At 36.7% G+C, this 23218-nt stretch overlaps 1 protein-coding gene across 6 annotated transcripts in view; it reads left to right on the top strand.

The window, feature by feature from the left end:
• Nucleotides 1–23218, top strand: part of LOC150091205 (voltage-dependent calcium channel subunit alpha-2/delta-3-like) — a 1918419-nt gene that overhangs the window by 1333906 nt on the left and 561295 nt on the right. The gene's annotated exons all lie outside the window — the stretch shown is intronic.

The raw sequence follows: 23218 nt of genomic DNA, 5'->3' as shown, positions 1-23218 counted from the left end.
TAAATCCCATATCCCCTGTGTGATACATATGCCAGAAATTTGGTCACTCCCAAACAGCCTGTAGAGTTGTGGCAAATGCAGATCACCAGACCAGAATTTTCACTAATGCAATGCCTCCCAAATGAAATTCCTTAACTGTCAAAAGATTGTGTGCCTACTCCAAAGCATGCAATTACTGGAACAACGAGAAAGTAATTCAAAAATATAAAGTAGAACGTGATGTCACATACCATAAAGCAATATGATGTACTTTACAACTCAGTCAAATAAGTCCTCTTATGCTCAATTTTAAACTTAGTGAACAGAGAAGAACTGCAAAAGCCCAGGATGTACAAGTAAATGAAGAGTATCAGGAACTAAGCAAAGTCATCAAGCGCCAGGACAAACAGGATTATATCAATCGAAAGTGTAAAGAAATCGAATACCACAACAAACGAAACAACACTAAAAAGATGTATGATGTTATTAAGTCCTTAAGACAAAAGTTCCGACCAAAACTTAATGTAATTAAAGACTCCAAAGGGGAAATTTTAACAGAGGAGAACACAATCAAAGGAAGGTGGAAAGAATACTGTGAGCAGCTCTTCCGAGCACCTTCTGACACTAATGATCTGCTACCCCCTTTTCAGGAGTGTGATCATGAACCAGTTCCACTGAAGGAAGAAGTTGAAAAAGCCATCAGAGAACTAACATGTGGCAAGTCACCTGGAATTGATGAAATCGCAGCGGAATTGATTAAAGCTACATGTGTGAAAGGCAGCAAGTTTTTCATAAAATGATTGTAAAAATTTGGGAAATGGGATGGTGGCCATCAGATTGGAAGAAATAAGTTTTCATCCCCTTACCAAAAAAAGGAGATCTGAAAATTTGCTCAAATACAGGACTATTAGCCTAATTAATTTCTCACGCTAGCAAGATTCTTCTTAAAATCATATTGAACAGAATCTCAAGAAAACTTGAAGAAGAAATGCCAGAAGAGCAAGCAGGTTTCAGAAGGGAAAGAGGAACCAGAGATCAGATCTTAAGCCTACAACTGATTATAGAAAAATGCAAAGAATTCAATGTTCCAGTCGTTTTGTGTTTTATGGATTATGCAAAAGCAGTTGATTGTGTTCAACATGAGAAATTATGGGAAATGATAACTATTATGGGTTTCCCAATCCACATAATTCAGCTAATTCATAATTCAACCAGGAGCTGCGAGAACAAACGTGAGAAACATGGACTTTTTCATAATAGGTAACGGTGTCAGGCAGGGCTGTATTTTGTCACCTTACCTTTTTAATCTTTATGCCGAAGATATCATGCATGAAGCTTTGGAAGAGTTAGAGAGTGGTATCAAACTTGGAAGACTGAAGATAAACAACCTCCGTTATGCACATGATACTGTGCTAATTTGCAGGATCTAGAGAGTATGTGAAGCAAGTAAGAAAAAAGAATTGGTTCTGAATGTATGTAAAACTAAAATTATGATGATTGGTGATAATCTTGATTCCAGTAAGGTGAAGGTTAGTGGGCAAGATATCGAAGAAGTTGATGAATTTAATTACTTAGAGTCAAGAATAAATAAAAATAATGACTGCTCAAACGATGTAAAGAGACAACAGGCAATTGCTAAAATGTTGTTCGCTGATCTTAGCATTAGCAAAAGCACATGATGCAAGAAAGCAAGTTATATAGCATCAGCAAAAAAAAATAATAAAATAAAACCCTTATTTCACCCATCCACTCGCTCCAAATGTTTGTCAAGTGCTGCCTTGAATCTATTTGAGCTTTCAACTTCTACGACAGACGGAAGTTTGTTCCAGCAATCAACCACCTGTTGGCTAAAGGCAAACTTCCGCACATCTATCCTACAACCGTCTTTCCTCAATTTGAATTTATGCCTTCTCAGGTGATTATTCTGAGCAAGAGGAAGAATCTCATCTGCATTGAGCATGCTCAAACCAGATCACTTCGCAGGTGCCTAGTCTCCAGACACTGTAATTTGCAAAACTTAAACCTTTCTTCATAAGAGCAACCCTTTGTTTCATTCACTAATCTTGTTGCCCTTCTCTGTACTTGTTCCAACAGCTCTACATCCTTCTTAAAATGAGGCCTCCAGACCTGTATACAGTACTCAAGGTGTGTCCTGACCATTGCCTTATACAAGGGGATAATCACTTCCTTATCCCTGCTAGAAACATTCCTGTATATCATTGACAAGTCACCATGAGCTACTCTTGCACACTGTCTGCACTGCTCAGAAAACTTCCTATCTGCCTACACAATTACCCCCGGGTCCTTTTCATTCTCTACCACTGTCAGTGTGGTACCATAGAGTTAGTACGCTGCTCTGGGGTTGCTGTTTCCCATATGTAGTACTTTACATTTCTCAATGTTAAACTTCATTTGCCACCTCTCAACCCATCTGCTCAACTTTTCTAGATCCTGTTGCAGCAGTGTACTGTCATTAGTGTCATTAACAACCCTGGCAACCTTCATATCGTCTGAAAACTTGGACATTAAGCCTGATATACCATCATCAATATTTATAAATACAGAAAACAATAATGGACCAAACGCTGAACCCTGAGAGACTCCACTAATAACATTAGTCCATGAAGAACAGTGTCCATTAATTACCACTCTCTGTCTTCTCCCACTCAACCATCCCTTTATCCATAGCAGCAATTTTCCTCCAATGCTACACTGTTCCAATTTGTCCAGCTGTCTTCCATGTTCAACAGTATCAAAGGCTTTTCTAAGATCCAAATATATGATATCAAAGTTATTCTTTGCATCCAGTTCCTTTGTGACTATGCCGTAGCTTACTGCCCGAGTTGAATACACCTCTGGCATTCCCCTCCCTGAATAACTCCTCATGTGAATGTTGATGCAAAATATTCATTTAATTTGTTAGCTACCTGAGCAGGATCATCAACAGTTGAACCATCTATATCAAGTGGACCAATCTGATTCATCCCCTTCCTTCTAGAGTTTATATAAGTAAAGAATTCTTTTCTGTTTTTCTTTGCATCCATTCCAAAGATTTCTCTTATCCTGCCTTCGCCTGCCTAACCTCCTTTCTAACTTGGTTACAGACTAGCTTATATCTATGATAGGCTTCTGTGTCACATGTTAATTTATATGTATCCTATGCATTTTTCTTCTCTGTCACATGTCTAATTAGTTCATCTGACATCCATTTAGGCCTAAACCTTGAACAATATTTCTTAGTTGGTATGAAAAGCCTAGTAGCTTCCAAGATTAATTCTTGGAATGCTTCCCATTTTAAATTTGCTGTTGATAACATCATCAGTTGGTTCCACCGTATAGAATTTAAATACTGTCTCAGACCACAGTAGTCGCCTTTATGAAAGCAAAAATCCTTCCCTTTACCCTTGATGGTAGTTATCTCTTTGAGTAAATCCCACTTCAGCACACTGTGATCACTGCCACCTAGTGATTCCTTTATCTGCCGATTCTTGATGCATGAAGAATCACTACTGATAATCAGATCAAGGGTATTACTCCCTCTAGTTGCCTCCCGAACATGCTGATGTAAAAAACAATCATCCAATAAATCCACAAAAGCCTTGCTAGTGTGTGAATGACCAACCCACAAATTCCAGTCAATATCCGGGAAATTAATATCCCCCATTATAAGACACTCTAATTTACTGGCCCACTCTATTTCTCTGCACAATTGCTCATTATACTCATCAGATTCATTAGGCCTATAACACACACACCCACTTTCATTTTTCCTTTCCCAGTGCTTAAGTCACACCAAACAGACTCAACATTGCCTTGTCCACCCACATCCATTGGATGCACTTCCTTATATTTTGTGTTTCTTAACTAACAGCATAACCCCTCCTCCCTTCCTGTCTTGTCTATCCTTTCTGTACACATTGTACTCCCCAAATTCCAGTTTTGCATTGCTTATCTGATAAAATTATGGAGAGACCATGATCTGCCCCTAAAGACCAAACTGAGAATCACTGGTTCATTATTTTTTTCCATTTGCCACTTATGGATGTGAAGGATGGAATCTGAAAAGAGTTGACAGGAAGAAAATTGAGGCATTTGAAATGTGGTGTTACAGGAGAATACTGCATATTTCTTACTGGGATCGAAGAACAAATGAGTTGGTATTGAATAAAATTAGCAGGCCTAAAATTCTTCTTCATAGCATCAGAAAAAGAAAACTCAAGTTTTTTGTTCATATAGTAAGAAGGGAAAACTTTCTGTTGAAGAATATAATGGAAGGAAAAACTGAGGGGAAGAGGTGCAGAGGAAGACATGCAACTTAGTGGAAGGATGGGATCAATGAACTTCTGGGAATGACACTTTGCGATGCTGCTCGTATAGCACACGATCAATGCAGTTGGAGGAATTTGTTGGTGGCCACAACAGCTCCTCAGAGAGCTATGTGACTGGAAGAAGAAGCTACTCAAATCACACTCAAATACCAATCCATTTAAACCAAACAGACTTGAATTTCTGTGAATCTGCATAGATCACAGAAACTCAAGATGGAAACTGGACAAAAGCTAATTTTACAAAATAAGAAACATTAATAACATTAGATTTGGAAATCAATCCTCACCTAGTGAGGTAGTCATATATGTCACAGTAATAATGCTACATGCTGCTGACAGTGCTATCCCTAGAACATCCACAAAATTGCCAGTTCACCCAAAATCCTGGGAGAATAATGATTGCCTTATGACAAAAAAAAAAAAAAAAAAAGGAACAAGAACAAGGCACCCAACCATGGAAAAACTTCTCTAGTATAAATGGGCAAAGGTAAGGTATTTAGGCACTCCAGCCTAAAAGCTTTCTGGATAGTTTTCACTTCAACAATGAAGCATACAAATCCATCCCAAAAAATCTGGAAATAAATTGGCAAAATGAGTGGTAGATACCATGACAACCCTTTTCTTATAACCTGGAAGGAGCAGAATATTGATGAACAGCAAATTTCATTTTGGATTTGCAGTTCTTTGCCTAGGTCCTAGCAATATCATCTTGTCCATCAATTTTCCAGAATCACAAAACAGTAATGGAAAAGCATAAATTAAACTTCTCCTTGGAAAGGAGATAAACAGTATATATAACCAACCATTCACAAAATGCACGAATGACATCAAACACTCTAACTCTGGAATCTATAATCACGGCATCTGGAAACAGCACTTAGGGACCATACAACATCTGCATAATGCTCAAGCAACTGAGTTGTGACATTACAATGGTCACTCCTAATCCTATACGATAAAATTTATTCAAAAAATTCCTTTCCTGAGCAATGGCACCATGTTATAATTCTGGCTTTCCTGAAACCTGGAAAAGATTCTGCAAATCCAGCCCATTGCGGTCCTCATTGTATTAACCAGCTGCCTCTGTAAATTTTTTGAGAAAATGATTAGCCGAAAACTTATGGGACTCATCTGGAAAAATTATGACATCATCGATATAGTCCAGAGTCTAGTGAGATGAAACAGGTCAATGCTATACATATTGGTAAAGTTAGGAGACTCAATCAGAAATGCTTTCCTTCAATTGGAACACCAGGTTGTGGTCTGTTTTGACATAAGTAAAAGCCCATGATACCATTTGGAGGTATGGAATCCTTTATGAATTTTGTAGCCATGGTCTGCATGGCCACTTGCCTATTTTCATACAAAACTTTCTTCAACAGTACGTATTTCAAGTATGCTTGAAAGGTGCAATGTCCAAAGTACTTTTGCAGGAGGGGGGGGAGTCCCACAGAACGATCAGTACTAAGCCCTACCCTGTTCATAGTTGCACTAATGCACCAGCAGAGCAACTTCAAACACTGTGGACACGGCACTGTTTGTTGATGATCTCATTTCCTGTTACTACTAAAATGTGAGAACTACAGAGAGGCAACTTCAAGGGGCCACACCCAAGTAAGGGCATGTGCCCAAATCAATGCTTTCTTCACAATAAACTACATTGACTTCATCCCAACCCAGAATTAATATCAGATGGACAACAAATACCAATTCATATGAGCATTCATTTTTTAGGAGTTATTTTTGACTGGATTTTGTTGAATATATCAAATAATTGGGAATCTCTTGTCTAAAAAAAACTAAACATCATACAAGTTCTCCCAGCTGCTATGTGGGAGGGCTGACTGTTTAACATTACTTTGTTTATATAGAGCTCTTATTACATCCAAACTCAACTATGGAGCACCAGTCTATGACTCTTCAGAGCCTAGCTTTCTGCAGTAGCTCATCCCATTCAGCAGAATACTATACGTATTGAATTAAGAGCCTTTTATACTACTCCAATTCATAGTTTATATGCTGATGCACATGAAGAAAACATCAATCAGGAGACAACAGCTGATGTTGTGATTTGCATACAAAGTTTCTTCACTACCCTAACTGACCAACATTATTTTTGCTGTGGCAGGAAATTCTGTACAACTGCCCATCCATCACTTGCCATGTTTGTTTTCAACTCCAAGGAACTCTTACCAAATTTGAATCTCACCTTACAAAACATTGCAACTACTCTAAAGCTTCTTCCACCACCTTGGAGCACAGTTCCATGAAATGTGACCTTCACCTTCAAAACTGGAATAAGAATCTAATACCCAAAGAGAACATCCTACAGCTTTTTTTTTTATGTAGATGGGTCAAAAAATTAAACCAAGGCAGGAATAGCTGTAGCTTTTCCAAATATACATTAGCATAACTACCATAAATAAATGCAGTATATACACTGTAGAAATTGCAGAACTATAAATAACCATAGCACACAGTCTACTAATACACTGAAAAGTATATTTACTGAAATTATTTAATATTTACTAAGTTCATTGCAATCACTGATCTCATTCAATCCTTTGTTAAATCCTATTTTCATTAACTGCCCTCTGAGAACAAAGTACAGAGATACACACTTTTAGCATTAGTAGTGGCATATGATGCAAAAAAGCAAGCTTATACACTATCAGCCAAAAAAAAAACACACTTCCCATTCACCTCTCCATCTGCTCCAAAAGTTTGTTCAGTTCTTCCTTGAATTTATCAACAATTCAACAATTAAAGGCCAATGTTCCAGACATTTATTCTGAAAATGTCTTTCCTCAGTTTGAATTTATATCTGCTCATGTGTGTAACTGAGTAAGAGGAAGAATCCCATTAGCATTGAGCTTGCTCAAGCCATTTAAACCCTGAAACACCTCAATTAGATCACCTCGCAAGTGCCTAGTCTCCAGATGCTGCAATTTGCAGAAATTAAGCCTTTCTTGGTAAGAGCATTCCTTTGTTTCCCTCGCCAATCTTGTTGCCCTTCTCTGTACCCATTCCAGCAGCTTTACATCCTTCCTAAAATGAAGCTTCCAGACCTGTATGCACTACTCAAGGTGTGGCCTTTTGCTAGACACCTGGGCACATAGGATTCCCAGGCTACAAACTGGCAGATAATGCTACTAAATCAATTTCACTCCGCTTGATGTTAGAGAAAAAATACCTGCACAGATTAGGAAGATCAACGAGACAACATATTGAAGCACATTATACCAGTTCTACAACTATGGTCATCTGGCTTCAGAATGAAAAGTGAGGAGGAAGTTATACTGCCACTTCTGAGAATTGGACACAAGAATGCTAAAATCACATGGGATAAAATGTGTACAATTCCCAGGCAGAAAGTTATGATCCCTCATCTCTAAAGTGAAAACACCAGTTCCCACCATACTACAAAGTGGTCTAGTCTACCGCATCTCTTGCCGTGACTGCGCTAGCTGCTACATTGGGGAAACTGAGAGACGGCTCAGAAAACGTCTTTTGAAACATGAGTCAACCGTTGTGGACATAGAACACTCGGCCATTGCCAAACACTACATGACTGGCAGTACATGCCCTCGTATTCCCAATTCTTAACTGTCAGTTTGACTGATGAAGGTTAACAAACTAACTGAAAGCTTTTGTATGCATTTAATTTAATATATGTGTGTTTTTCAATTAATATTAAACTTGTCATTATTTATTCTGTCTCCATTTCGTTCTGTGTCACACAATAATCCATAATAATAAAACAGTGAAGTATTTTTTACCTAACTATTTCAGTATCAGTGTTTAACTGTAAACTCATTCCATTGCTTTGTTGCTAAACTTTAATTCAGAACCTCTCTGGATGTTGACTGTTTTTTTTATCTCTAGCCTTACAAAATGCAAGAAAAAGAATATACCCCCCCACCACGTGCTATTGAAAAGTTATGTGCATTGCACAGTTTTGAAAATGGAAACAGTTTATCAGTTAACACTGGTATTAGTAGTGACAAATGATGCAAGAAAGCAAGCTTATACAGCATCAGCCAAAAAAAACCCTTCCCATTTCATCTATCCACTTAAACAATGGCAGATGGAAGTTCGTTCCAGCAATCAACTACCCGCTGGCTAAAGACAAAAGTCTACAACCGTCCTTCCTCAATTTGAATTTAGGCCCCCCTCATAGTATTAGTATTAGTATTAGTAGTGACAAATGATGCAAGAAAGCAAGCTTATACACAGGGGCGACACTAAATTAGCTGCCAGTGACTTGCACCCTAGGCAAATCATGAATTCAGTGCCCCCAAAACTCCAAGGGAAGTATAGGCTGAGGTTATTACTGTGCCCCTCTGAGGTCTGCACCCTAGGCGACTGCCTAGTTGGCCTAATGATAACACCAGCCCTGCTTATACAGCATCAGGAAGTAGATCAATATCGAACACCTCAACAGCATGGCAGTAGTTTTTCTGGAATTTATCATTACTATTCCACTTCCTACTGTTTGTAGTAATTTTATGACAGAATTATATCCTTTTAACCCCTTTCCAGACTGTTTTTTTCAAAGAATTTGGAAATTTATAAAACTTGAAAAAAATAAAGCTTGCACATGAAAACAATGATTTCAAATATTATTTTTTTTTACAATTATGATTTTTCTTATAGCTGAACATTAGTGAGATTTTTTTTTTTTTTTTACAAAAATAAAATTGAAATCAAAATATCTGAAAGAATCAAAAAATATTTTTGAAATGAAAAAAAAATTCCAAAAAATAAAAATCCATCTTAACTTATTTTTGTTTCTTTGCTGCTGTAACATCTATGTTTATATGTGAATTATTTGATTTAGTTCTTTCAATTTTTTGATCCGAATTCTAGAGAATTTTTCATTTCAGACAAAGCCCATCTTAAAGAAGGCTTACAAAGTAGGCCCATTTAACAAGCTTTCTCTCAAATCTTGTTAAATCGACCATGCTCTTCTATGCCAATTTCCAAAACTGTTGTAAATAGAAAAATGGCTGCTATTACTTATAAATACAATTGGCAGATGATAAACGTGTTTGTAGTTGAGCAGTCTGTACATGTACAGATGCTATTTGTTGATACTGAGTTAACAGAATCTTATAATTGTATATATATATACTGTATTTATAAGCATACATATATATATGTATGCTTATAAATACAGTTAGTTCCCGTTTTATGAGTTTTTTCTTTACAAGTTCCCGGGTTTACGAGTTCTTTTTTTTCAAGTATCAACAAAATCGAAAATATGAACATTAATTGCAATAAATAAATGCTAAACATTCATAAATAATGCATTAAAAAAAACCACACACGTAGCTATATAATACAGTACTACTGTGCGTGTGTTTATTTGTTCAGGCAGAGATGAGGGGGAGGACCAACTCTTAAAGAATTTTGAAAGAATTCCATAATTTAGATGCAATCAAAATAACAAAACGAGCGTGGGACAAAATCACAGAGATAAACATGAAGTGTGTTTGGAATAAACTCTGTCATCAGGTTATTGATAACTTTGAAGGATTTAAAGAACTAGCAGAGATCATACAAAATGAAACAGAAGCACTCATAAATGTTGCTAACCAATTGCAGCTTGAGGTTTCTACAACTGACTTCACTGATCTGCTTCAAGTGCTCACATATATAGAGAGCTCACAAATGAAGACCTCATTGAAATGGCAAAATGTGAAAATGAGGAAGAAGATTTAACAGCTGAAACGCCTATTCGCACCTTCACTTTCAAGGGGCTTGACGAAGCTTTTCAGCACAGAAAAAACAATTTAGATTTTCGAGTCACATGATTCAAATTTTGAGTGCATTAGAAAAGTTGCTACAGATTTAAAAAAATTTTATGCATGCTATCATGAAATTTATAAAGAAAAGAGAAGACTGTCTTGGAAACAAACAACTCTCTAAGCATTTTCAAAGAAGACTACTCCTTGTGCTTCCACCAAATCAATTAGTGCCAAACCAACAATGAGCGATGAACCATCAACAAGTGACAAACAATCAACGAGTGTGCATTTAGTCGATAAAGAATAAACATCTTTAACATTTTTATGACATAAACAATTTCTTTGCTTGATTTTAAAGGCTATGTTTTCACTTTTTTTTGTATAAATAAATCATTGTTTAAGAATAAACTATTCTAGTTAACCTTTATTTAAGATTACTATGGTCAAATATCATTGTTGAGAATGTAACCCCTGTTTTTAACATTACATCTATGGTAAATAAATTCCTGCTTTATGAGCAAAAGTTATTTATATATATATATACACACTGTGTGTGTGTGTGTGTGTGTGTGTGTGTGTGTGTACACACACACACACGCACACACACAGTCATAGATGGTATTAGTGTTTATGAACTCTTTTCTTCCATCTATTCTGATTTCCCCTTAGTACAATACTTGCTCTAAAAAAGAATAAACTTTCCTTATATCTGACGATATGGCAGTATCTTATGAATCAAATTAGGGATTTTTAAAAGAAATAAAAATAAATAGTAAGTTGTGCTATCTGTTGATTCCTCACTATGTTAGAATCTCATGAAATGATTATGAAGATTGAGCTGCAAAAATTCGAGATTACTGAAAGTGTTGCAACTCAAACTGCATAATCACTGATAACTCAGTTTATGCATTATAGATTGTGGAGATATCTTTCATGCCAAGTAGACATTAATTTCATCTGGGTGCAGCTTTGGAAAGAAATTTGTAATTAAACTCCATGGAATAAAAAAAAAATAATAATAATCTGCATTTATACTGTTTTAATTTACAGAGAAATAGATTGGAAGAAGTTATACTGAAATTTTTTGGGCACAACTTCCTTATGCACAAACATCTGCTCTCGAAGGAAGATCATCAGTTTTGCTCATTATGTCAGATGAAACATATTGTTAAGCCTATTTTGATTGATTGTTCATTCTTTTCATCTATTTGAACAACAAATGTCCATTCATGGTTTTACCCTAATTAACTAAAACGGTACAGAAGTAATAAATTGAACAAACACATTTTTGCCTAAGCGGCCCTTGTTGTTAATTTTCATAACAATAACAAATTTGCAATCTGTTCACAACTAAATATGTCCACTTAATTCTGGTACTAACATTTATAAAATATACATATACTGGTCACCAGTTAGCAACCATTTTAATTGGCCACTATTCTTTTGTATTTTCTCACGACACAGAGAGATCCTATTTCATAACTATGTGTTCAAGTATTAGTATTAAAATGACAGAATGATAGAAGCATGTAAAGCTTGCCGACCGGGCTAGCCGGGTGGGTAAAAGTGCCTACCTGGCAACCCAAAAGTAGCGGGTTCAAATCCCACCTCGGGCTTGGATCAAAGTACTGCAAAAACCTTGGGAGGTGCATTATGGCCACAGAAGATGATGCGCCGACAACAACAAAAAAAAAAAAAAAAAAATGTAATGCTTGTTTCATCTGCCTTTAAAAAAATAATAATTAAATTAATATATTTTTTTAAAAAAATAAAATAAAATAAAATAAATGAGATAAAATGTTTCTCTATTTTACATGTTATTTGTTTCTTACAAATATCCATCTAAACCGTCTTTAAATCTACATAAGCCCTCTGTCTCCACAAGGCTAGGTGTTAATTTATTCCATTATATTCTGATTATTTTTACTAAAGGCAGTGTCAAAACTACCATATTAACATTAGCATTAGTAGAGGCATAATGCAAGAAAGCAAGCTTATGCAGCATCATCTAAAAAAAAAAAAAATGCTCCCATTTCACCTCTCCATTCATTCCAAATACCTGTCCAGCTCAGCCTTAAATTTATTTAGGCTATCGACTCCCACAACAAAGGATTGGAAGTCTGTTCCACCAACCCGCTGACTAAAGGCAAATTTCTGCACATCCATCCCTCTTCAATTTGAATTTATGCCCTCTCAGGTGATTATTCTGAGCAAGAGGAAGAATCCCATCAGCATTGAGCATGCTCAAACCATTCAAGGCTTTATATACCTCAATCAGATCACCTCGCAGGTGCCTAATCTACAGACACTGTAATTTTCAAAATTTAAGCCTTTCTTCATAAGAGCAACCCTTTGTTCCATTCACTAATCTTGTTGCCCTTCTCTGTACTCGTTCCAACAGCTCTACATCCTTCTTAAAATGAGGCCTCCACACCTGTATACAGTACTCAAGGTGTGGCCTGACCATTGCCTTATACAAGAGGATAGTCACCTCCTTATCCCTGCTAGAAAAATTCCTGCATATCATTGACAAGACACTATGAGCTACTCTTGCAGACCGTCTGCACTGCTCAGAAAACTTCATATCTGCCTGAACAATTACCCCCAGTTCCTTTTCGTTCTCAACCACCGTCAGTGTAGTACCACAGAGTTGATACGTCACTCTGGAGTTACTGCTTCCCATATATAGTACTTTACATTTGTCAATGTTAAACTTCATTTGCCACCTCTCAGCCCATCTGCTGAACTTTTCTAGATCCTGTTGCAACAGCATACTATTAGTGTCCTTAACAACCCTGCCAACCTTCATATCATCTGCAAACTTGGACATCAAGCTTGATATACCATCATCATTATCATTTATAAATACAGAAAACAACAATGGACCCAGCACTGAACCCCGAGGGACTCCACTAATAACATTAGTCCACAATGAGCAGTGTCCATTGAATACCCTTTCTGTCTTCTCCACTCAACCATCCCTTTATCCATAGCAGCAATTTGCCTCCAATGCCACACTGCTCCAATTTGTGCAGCAGTCTTCCATGTGCAACAGCATCAAAAGCCTTTCTAAGATCCAACTATATGATATCAAAGTTATTCCCTGCATCCAGTTCTTTTGTGACTACATCATAGTATCCAATCAAATTGGTCAGGCAAGACCTGCCCTTAACAAAACCATGCTGCGTCTGAGCTATAACTGAATTCTTGTCTAGATGATCCTGCAGTGCTTCTTTAACCAGTGCCTCCATTAATTTTCCTGGAACAGAAGTTAAACTCACAGGTCTATAATTACTTGTGTCGCCCTTTGATCCTCCTTTGTGAATTGGGGTCACATTTGCACATCTCCAGACCATGGGTACCTCCCCTGAGTCCAAAGAAGCTCTCATAATTAGCCACCTGAGCAGGATCATCAACACTTGAACCATCAATATCCAGTGGACCAATCTGATTCATCCCTTTCCTTCTAGAGCAGGTGTGTCAAACTCATTTCTGTCCCGGGCCAATTTGTGTGATGGTATGATTTTCGTGGGCCGCATAAAATTTTCTTAAATATTATATATTGATTCAGGATAATTAAAACTCATATGTAATTAACATTTAAATTTTTATTCAGATCTACAGAATACAAGTAATTGAAAATTTAATATGTATAGTGAAGAAATGGGAGTAAAGTGGCTGTTGATGAACTGGTAACCAAAGGAGCGCAAGGCAGCCAAAGTAACACACCTCTATTAGTTACAATTTATTAGGACACATTTCGGATATTTCTACAAAGAATGAATATGGATTTTGTAACAATAACAATTTCCGAAACTTTTCCTAATAAATTGTAACTAATAGAGGTGTGTTACTTTGGCTGCCTTGTGCTCCTTTGGTTTTAGTATATATAATTGTTATATTATTATTTTTATTTAAAAATTAAATATTCAATATATTTATGAAAATAATTAATTTGTTTTCCCGGAAACCTGCCAGTTCGGTTTATCTGGGTACTCAGCTTGTAATTTTCAACATCAGGAGTCAAAGACTGGGAACATACAATTTTCAGTATGTGGGAAAGATGTTTATCTATCAGTCTCGATCTATACGCCGTTTTATTTAATTTCATACATGAAAATAATTGTTCACATAAGTATGTATTCCCAAAGTAGCACATAATTTGCGCAGCAAACTTTTTAATTTCCGGGTATTTTTCACCTAAATAAGAATATATTTTTGGAATTCCTACTTCTCGACATTTGTCTTTCAAAAATGAATCATTCTGGAAATCAATTAATTCCAGTTGAATCAAAGTGGGAGCTTTTTTGATTTCAAATGAAAAAAGGTCCAACAAAAAGAGAAAACATATCTTCTAACTCTTTAAAATCATTAAAATGCTTATCGAATTCATTTTTGATTTCCTCAATTTTGTCACAATACTGTGAGAAAGAGCAATTTTGATTTTGTGTTTTTAACTGCTCACAAGTAGGAAAATGGGTCAGAACGTCTTTTTTTAAATGATTTTTAAACAATGTTACTTTTTGTACAAAACTTGCTATTGCGTCGTACATGTTTGTTATTAACTTATTTTTACCTTGCAATGAAATGTTAAGATTATTGAGGTGGCTTGTAATATCAATTAAAAATGCCAAAACCTTAATCCACAAAGGATTTTTTATAACTGATACATTTTCATTTTTCATTTCAAGAAAAACTGTTATTTTCTCCAAAAGGATATAAAATCTCTTTAAAACTTTGTGGCATGATAACCATCGAACTTCTGTATAATAAGGAAGATCATCGAACTCAGATTCTAAATCTTTAAGAAGAAAGTAAATTGTCGATGGTTGAGTGCTCTCGCTCGAATAAAGTTGATTGTTTTTGTTACTGTTTTCAATACATCGTCCATTTTTAATATTTTTAAACACAGAACTTGTTGATGGATAAGGCAGTGGAAAGCCATGGTTTTCATGGTACTCAGCTTGTAATTTTCTAATCAATTTTGACAGAAATCCTCGATTTTCACCTGTCATTGATTTAGCACCGTCGGTTGTTACAGACACTTGTCTGTCAAGTAGAAGCTTACACTTTTCTAAAATGCTCCACACAGTAGCAAAAATATCTTCACCAGTCATAGTTCCAAGAAGAGGGATAACTTCCAACAATTCTTCAGTAATCCTTGTGTTATTATCGCAACCACGAAAAAATACAGCAACTTGAGCAACATCTCGTATATCTGTACTTTCATCAATCGCAATTGAAAAGAACAAGACTTCTGTAGATATATCCTGTGGTTGTGAACTGATGTTATCTGCCATTTCGCTAATTCTCTCTACCACTGCATTTCTTGATAATGAAATATCGCGAAATGATTGCACTTTTTCAGGACAGATTATTTCAGCTGCTTTTATCATACATTCTTTAATTAACGAACCATCCGTGAACGATTTTGAACATTTTGCTAACAAATAGCTTATTTCGTAACTTGCTCTTACTACTGATTCATTAGTTTTCATGAATTTTGTAAATACTTGTTGTTGACTATGAAGTGTTTTCTTCATTGTTTTTAATTTTTCCTTTGAAGCCCGAATATTGTTCCTTATGATTAGTTATAATACCGCTTAATGTTGTATTCCTTAGCAACACTAATATTTTCCTTACAAATTAAGCATGTAATTTTACTGTTCACTTCCATATAAAAATAGTTCAACTCCCACTTTTCTTGGAATTTTCTTCCCCCATTAGCAATTTTTCTTTTCTTGACTGGTGTTGAAAGCAACATTTTCTATATAAATTCTATAGTTGAAATTAAAATTATAAAATTGATTACTTAGGTATTTGTTAAATTATAGATAGCAAACACAACGCAAACAACACAACAGATCCCGACAAAGAAACTAGTACAAATGAAATATCTTTTCGATAAAATTATAAAAAATGCTGCATTTGCAATATTGTAATATTAGTTTAAATGTAAAAGCAATTTAGATTAAGATTTCTCCATTTAAAAAAATAAAATGTAACTCTTTTATTTTTAAAGAAATAAACTAAAAAAGTTACAATGTTATTTAAAGATAATAATTTCAATTTTCATTCATTTGATATTACTATTTATACTTTTAGTTCTTTCTAATCAAGGCTCCATCGATCCAGTCTTTTTTTTTTTAATTATTATCAATTAAAATGATTATTTTTATATTTATTACAAAGGTTTTTTAATCCTTATATTCTGGAATTATAAATAGGTACTTTTTAATTGTTTACTTTAACATTTTATTTTTGGGCATCGCGGGCCACAAAAATTTTGTTGCGGGCCGCCAGTTTGACACCCAAGTTCTAGAGTTTACATAAGTAAACAACTCTTTGTTGTTTTTCTTTGCATCCTTTGCCAAGTATAGACCAATCGCCTTGACCAGTTGCATTTGCAAAATTCTTGGAAACATGGTGAACCGGCGACTGATCTGGTACCTTGAAAATTTCAATCTACTACATTCTGCACAATTCAGTGTTCGACAAAACAGATCTACACTAGATATACTAGTCAGACTAGAGAATTCCATTCGGAATGCATTCCTCAGATCGGAACATCATGTGTCTGCTTTGATATCAGTAAGGCCTATGATTCCACGTGGAAGTATGGAATACTCCGTGAATTACATCGCCATGACTTCGGGGTCACCTCCCGATTTTCATACAGAATTTCCTATGCAAGCGTACATTCCAGGTTCGATTTAAAACCTCACTGTCCCAAGTATTTTCACAAGAAGGAGTTCCTCAAGGCTCTGTACTCAGTGCTTCACTTTTTATAATTGCAATAAACACCATTGCCAGACAAATTCCAAACACTATTGATAAAGCACTGTTTGTAGACGACCTTAGTATTTGGTGTCATGCAAAAAACACAAATACTATTGAGAGACAGTTGCAAAGGGCAATAAATAAGATCTGTTCATGGGCTCAGGCTAATGGGATTTCAACTTTGTCCGAAAAAAACATTTTGCATCCATTTTTGCTGCCAACCCAACTCCATCCCAATCCAGAGCTACAACTGAATCGCCAATCAATAGCAGTTCATCCCGGCATACGGTTCTTAGACCATATCACTTTAGACCATAAACTCACTTTCATTGAGCATATCAAAAGACTAAGAACATCATGTCAACAAAAACTAAATATCATCCGGGTTCTCTCTGCAACTAATTGGGGAGCTGATCGCCTTACTTTATTACGGTTACATAGAGCATTAATAAGATTGAAACTTGACTATGGAGCACCAGTCTATAGTTCAGCAAGACCTAGTGCCCTTCGCTGGCTTGACCCTATCCATCATAGTGGAATACGCGATGCTTTAGGGGCATATTGCATGTCTCCAACACATAGCTTATATGCTGAAGCACACGAACCCCCTCTCTTAATCATGCGACAACAACTGATACTACGTTATGCCTATAAAATTAGATCTATGCCAGAACACCCAAACTGGCCCATACTTTTCACATCGCAGCACAGCAGGTTATACCAAAACCGCCCTAATGCTAATCGTCCTTTGGGTATGAGAATAAAACACCTCTTAGAAGATCTAAATTTAATGTGGCACATAGCCTCCCATTCTCTCTTGCTCCTTGGAATATCGTTCCACCCTCATGTGACTTACATCTGCATGAATGGAATAAATCTACATTGCATAGAGAAAACTTCTTGCAACTATACCATGCAGTAGTGGACCAGTTTCCCAGCTTTTCCATAGTACATACTGATGGATCAAAGAATGATGTCCACGTTGGAATCGCCACAGTTTTTCCAAACATCACATTAGCTTATCAGTTATCATGTGAGTTCAGTATATTTTCTGCTGAACTAATAGCAAATCAGGTTGCACTGAATCATATTGAGTCCTCTGATATTAACAACAGCATAATTTTCACAGATTCTTTAAGTGCACTTCAAGCATTAAAAAACACCATGAACATCACCCATCCAGTCGTGAAAAGAATAGTCAGCTCTTTACATACCTTATTAGAACTTGGAAAAAACATACACTTCTGCTGGGTCCCAGTATATATGGCACTTCCTGGAAATGAACTAGCGGACAATGCTGCCAAATTAGCTCACCTACCACCCGAGAACAAGTGGAAAGTGCCTCATCAAGCCTATCGACCAATAATCCAGGAAAAATGCATGTGCCAATGGCAGCTATCATGGGAAAATCAACCTAATAATAAACTTCGAAGTATCAAGCCAAACCTTGGGCGATGGCCTTCCAGCTTTAGTTCAATCCGACATCAGGAGATAATATTGGCTCATCTGCAAATAGGTCACACAAATATCACTCATGGTTATCTTTTAAGAGGAGAGATACCCCCTCAATGTCATCACTGTAATACAATGCTCTCAGTGAAACACATTCTGGTTCATCTGACATTCAAAATATACAAGAGAACACCAGAATCTTTGCACTTCAGTAACAACAAAAGATCCTATACTTACCTCACTTTTAAACAATGAAACAAAGGTCTCAAGCATATATAACTTTCTCAAGATGATTAAAGTATATCACCTCCTTTAGTTAGCAAAAAAAAAAAAAAAATACTTTCTGGTTCCTTTTTTCCATTTTCTCTATTTGAGAAGAAATGGCATGCATAATTATCATATGTATGGCACACTATGGTCATAGTTGCCGATGCGCCCAACAAATCCCAAAACAAACAAACAATCCTTTGCCAAGGATTTCTCATAATCTGCCTTTGCCTGCCTAACTTCCTTTGTGACTTTGTTACAGACAAGCTTATATCTATCATAGGCTTCCATGTCACCCATTAATTTATATGTATCCCATGCAATTTTCTTCTCTCCCATATGTCTCATTAGTTCATCTGACATTCATTTAGGCCTAACCCTTGGAATATTTCTTAGTTGGTATGTAAAGCCTAGTAACTTCCAAGATAAATTCTTTGAATACTTCCCATTTTGAATTTGCTGTTGGCAACATCATCAGTTGGTCCCACCATATAGAATTTAAAAACTGTCTCAGACCACCGTAGTCACCTTTATGAAAGTAAAAAGCCTTCCCTTTACTCTTGATGGTAGACACCTCTTTGAGTAAATCCCTATTCAGAACACTATGATCACTGCCACCTGGTGGTTCCTTTATCTTCAGATTCTTAATGCATGATGAATCACTACTGATAATTAGATCAAGATTATTACTCCCTCTAATTGCCTCTCAAAATGCTGATGTAGAAAACAGTCATCCAATAAATCCACAAAAGCCTTGCTAGTGTGTGAGTGACCAACCCACAAATTCCAGTCAATATCTAGGAAATTAAAATCCCCCATTCATAATGGGGGATTTTAATTAAAAGACTCTGTGATTTACTGGCCCACTCTATTTCCCTGTACAGTTTCTTATTATACTCATCAGAGTCATTAGGCCTATAACACACTCCTACTCTCAATTTTGATCTCCCAATGCTTATGTCACACCAAACTGACTCGACACTGCACTGTCCAATGTTGTCAACTGGCTTCACTTCCTTGGATTTTATGTGTTTCTTAACTAATAGCATAACCCCTCCTCCCTTCCTATCCCATCTGTCCTTCTTGTACACATAACCCCTCCTCCCTTCCTATCCCATCTGTCCTTCTTGTACACATTGTACTCCCCAAATTCCAGTTCTGCATTCCTTATATCTGTGTGACACCACATCTCTGATATCCCACCAATCAGAGCATATTGCTCAGAACATCTACCTTTGATGTTCTGAGCAATACCTCAAATTCATCAAATTTATTTACCAAACTCCTAGCATTGGTGTACATGCAAGTATACATTCACCTGTTCCTATTCTTAGCTATCCTAACACAACCCATGTGTTTACTTGTAGCGCAATGCCTCCCTTCAGTCTGTGAAATACCCTGCATCTTGTTTTACAGGCTGCTGCTCATGCCAATAGAAGCAGTGCAAGAATCACTTTCACCTCTGCCAGTGGCTACTGTTAATCTGTTAGTCCTTGTATCCCCCCTCAAGCTAGCAGTTTTCCAACCCACCTAACACTGCCTCGATAGCATCAGCAAATATTCTTGCCCCCTTCCTATTTAAGTGTATCCCATCCCTGTAGAAGCAGTCTCTCCTGTTAACAAGTACAGACGAGGCTGAAAAAATTCTACCCCTTGAGCCTTGCACAATCTTTCCAGGGCCGAATCGATTGACAAGGCTCTCATCATATACTCCCTCCTATCGTGTTTGGACAGAATTTTAGACACTTTCAAATTCAACCCTAATTCATGGCTTTTTTTCAACAGTGACCTGTACTTGTTAAGTAATTCTGTGGGTCTCATACTTTTAGGAGACCGGCAGAATTACTTATTATCACCAGGAAATCTCATTTGCTCACTGGTTGAACCCAGAATTTTTCATTACACATCATTAAAGACAAATTTTCTTACATCATTCCATAATTATCTTTCCTTAATTTAATGCCTCTTTGTTTGCATCATCCTGTAAAAACAAAATGTGCCTCTATCATTCAGTTTGCTCAATCCTTTAGAGGACTTAAAGCACCTCTCTCTCTCTCTCTCTCTCTCTCTCTCTCTCTCTCTCTCTGATCACCACCACCACCCTGCCACCTCCAAGACATATGTTTCAGTGCTTGTTGTCATCTTGTGAGCTTATATCATCCCTGGGTTTTCAGATGCTGTACTGAATTGTCTTGCCTCTCACCAGCGAGGTGTCAACAAGCTATCTGGTGGGATGATACCCTGCCCACTCTAATAATTAATGTTACAAATATATCTTTAAGAGAGTAGTGTTATTATTAGCAGTGTAGCACGAAGTAACCCACCATGATAGGCTTTCAGTTTGATAGATCATGATAGGCTATCATGATGAAGCCCATCATGTTAGGCTTACAGTGCCTTCCTTTTCATAAGACTGCATATTTCTTTTACCTGAGCTGTCGCCATAGCTTTACAGTATAGAAGATGCAATCTGACCATTGTTTTGTATGGTTGGATAATTCTGGTGTTCAGATTAATCTCTTTTCTCCTAAACATTCTGTAGTTAGATATAATTTAAATATTACAAAGATTTTATGTTATGCATATAATAGATATAACAATCATTACTTAACCAGATAAAATTATCATCTCTGGTGTTGGAAGAGTTCTCTTGGATTGAATGTGTATTCCTTGCTTTGTTGTTCATTAGTATTCAGTTTTTCATGGATGATTGATTTTTTTCTAGAACAAAAACAAAAAAAAAAAAAAAAAAAAAAAATCTTGTATGTACTCTGTACCTCACTCCTAGGTTTCTCCTGAGTTAGGCGAGCCTTGTATTTCTGCAGTAATATGCTGATTACTGTTTCCAAAGTTTTTGGCACTGCAATTTGCATCCTAATAATTCTTTGCATTCATCAGGTTTTATCCTAGGATTGTGGGGCTACCCTTGCCATGGTCTAGGGTATAAAACCACTTTCCTTGGTCTTATACAAGAGACCAGGGCAGTAGGGAAAATGTCTACATGCATCCTATAAGGACTAGGATGGTCTTTCGGTCACTATGACCTAGTAATAGAAGCAAAAAAAATTTCTAATTAGATAATAATTTCCATCATTTGGTCTGGTCACGAGTTTATTAAACTATTAAATAACAGTGGCTGTTTCTTAGCCTTTCACTACCACTAAGATCCCATGCTACAAGGACAATGATCATAAAAACTTCCCAAGTGATAAATTAGTATCCTAAATGTATGTACACGTATTGATTACTGAATTATAATCACCTATCTAATTATAATCACCATTCACATGGATAACAGCCATTATTTGCCTAGTATTGACTCCACTAGATGTCTGTAGGGATCTGCAGCCATGCTATCTGTAAGGCTCTATTCCACAGTGTCGGAATAGATGATGGTTGCATGTCTGTATGCTTCATTTCCCATTCAAAAACATCTCACAGGTGTTTCAATTGAATTGAATTGAAGTAAAGTGAATTTGGAGGCCAATCAACACAGGTGATATCTCCACTGTATTCCTCAAACCACTAATGGACAGTGCAGGCTTGATAGTACAGCACATTATTGCCTTGGAATATTCTGTTTCTGTTTTGGGATAAAATGCAACATTGCAGGGTGCACACAGTCTCCAAAAGAACTGCTAGTAGAACTCGCCAGTGAAACATTGGTCCATACACCTCAGGGATCCTGATCCTTGCCAGTAAAACATGCCCCATATTAAGCAACCACTGCCACCTGCCTGTATAGTAGGCACTATGTATGGTGGGTCCATGGACTCGTATTGCTTGCACCACACATGAAGACATCCATTGGCATGTTGCACCAGGTATTTGGACTCATCTGGCCAGCCTACTCATTTCCAGTTCCCCAGTGTCCAACCAGTGTGTTGTTGACACCACAGCATTCACTATTGATGATGGTCAGCTCTGAGGAAATGATGTCTCTTGGGTTGTCTGTGGAACTCCATACATCTGAGTATGCGATGTATTGTCATTTGTGATATTGTTCTTGCATTCCCCATATTGTATTGCAATGTCAACTGTCGCAAGTGACCTGCTATTGAGCCTATACAATGCACTGCACCCTTAACTCACCACAAACATCTGCCTTGCATAATCCTGTACATTTCTATCAACAGGAGGTAGTTTGACCCATTCAACATCATTCTTTGCATACATCTTAACCACAGTGAGCCATGAGCAACTAATAAGATGTTATTTCTAATATGGAAGCACCTGGCACATACGTTCTCTCAATCATACCAATTTAAAACTCCATGATATTTTTACTACCTCCTATAACTGCTACTTTATCATTTTGACCTGCATGATCAGATGCAAATTACCACTGCTCTAGTGTAGGAAGCTGTTCGTCTTTTATACTAAACTATGCAGCATAGGCTATCACAGATGGGTAGTCACTTACTAACTTATATACCACTTGGTCACTAGCCCACTGCTCCTGCCTCCCCATGGTGAGGCCATTAACCTGGCAGAAGAAACCCACTCTCCCAGGGCTGAAAGGAGCAAAGATGGATAGCAATATGTATCCAACTTTAGAGCTATCGATCTCAAGATTACCCACAAATGACTTCTCTCAACCCAAGAGGTTGAAAACAAACCCTCAAGAGGAGATACCATCATTCCTCATTCTGCACTCACTCT

The sequence above is a fragment of the Mastigoproctus giganteus genome, chromosome 1 (assembly GCF_048544385.1).
Source record: "Mastigoproctus giganteus isolate SK-2022 chromosome 1, ASM4854438v1, whole genome shotgun sequence".
In the NCBI taxonomy this organism is placed as follows: Eukaryota; Metazoa; Arthropoda; class Arachnida; order Uropygi; family Thelyphonidae; genus Mastigoproctus; species Mastigoproctus giganteus.
Note: the sequence above shows the minus strand (reverse complement) of the source record. Positions and strands in the feature narration are given on the sequence as shown.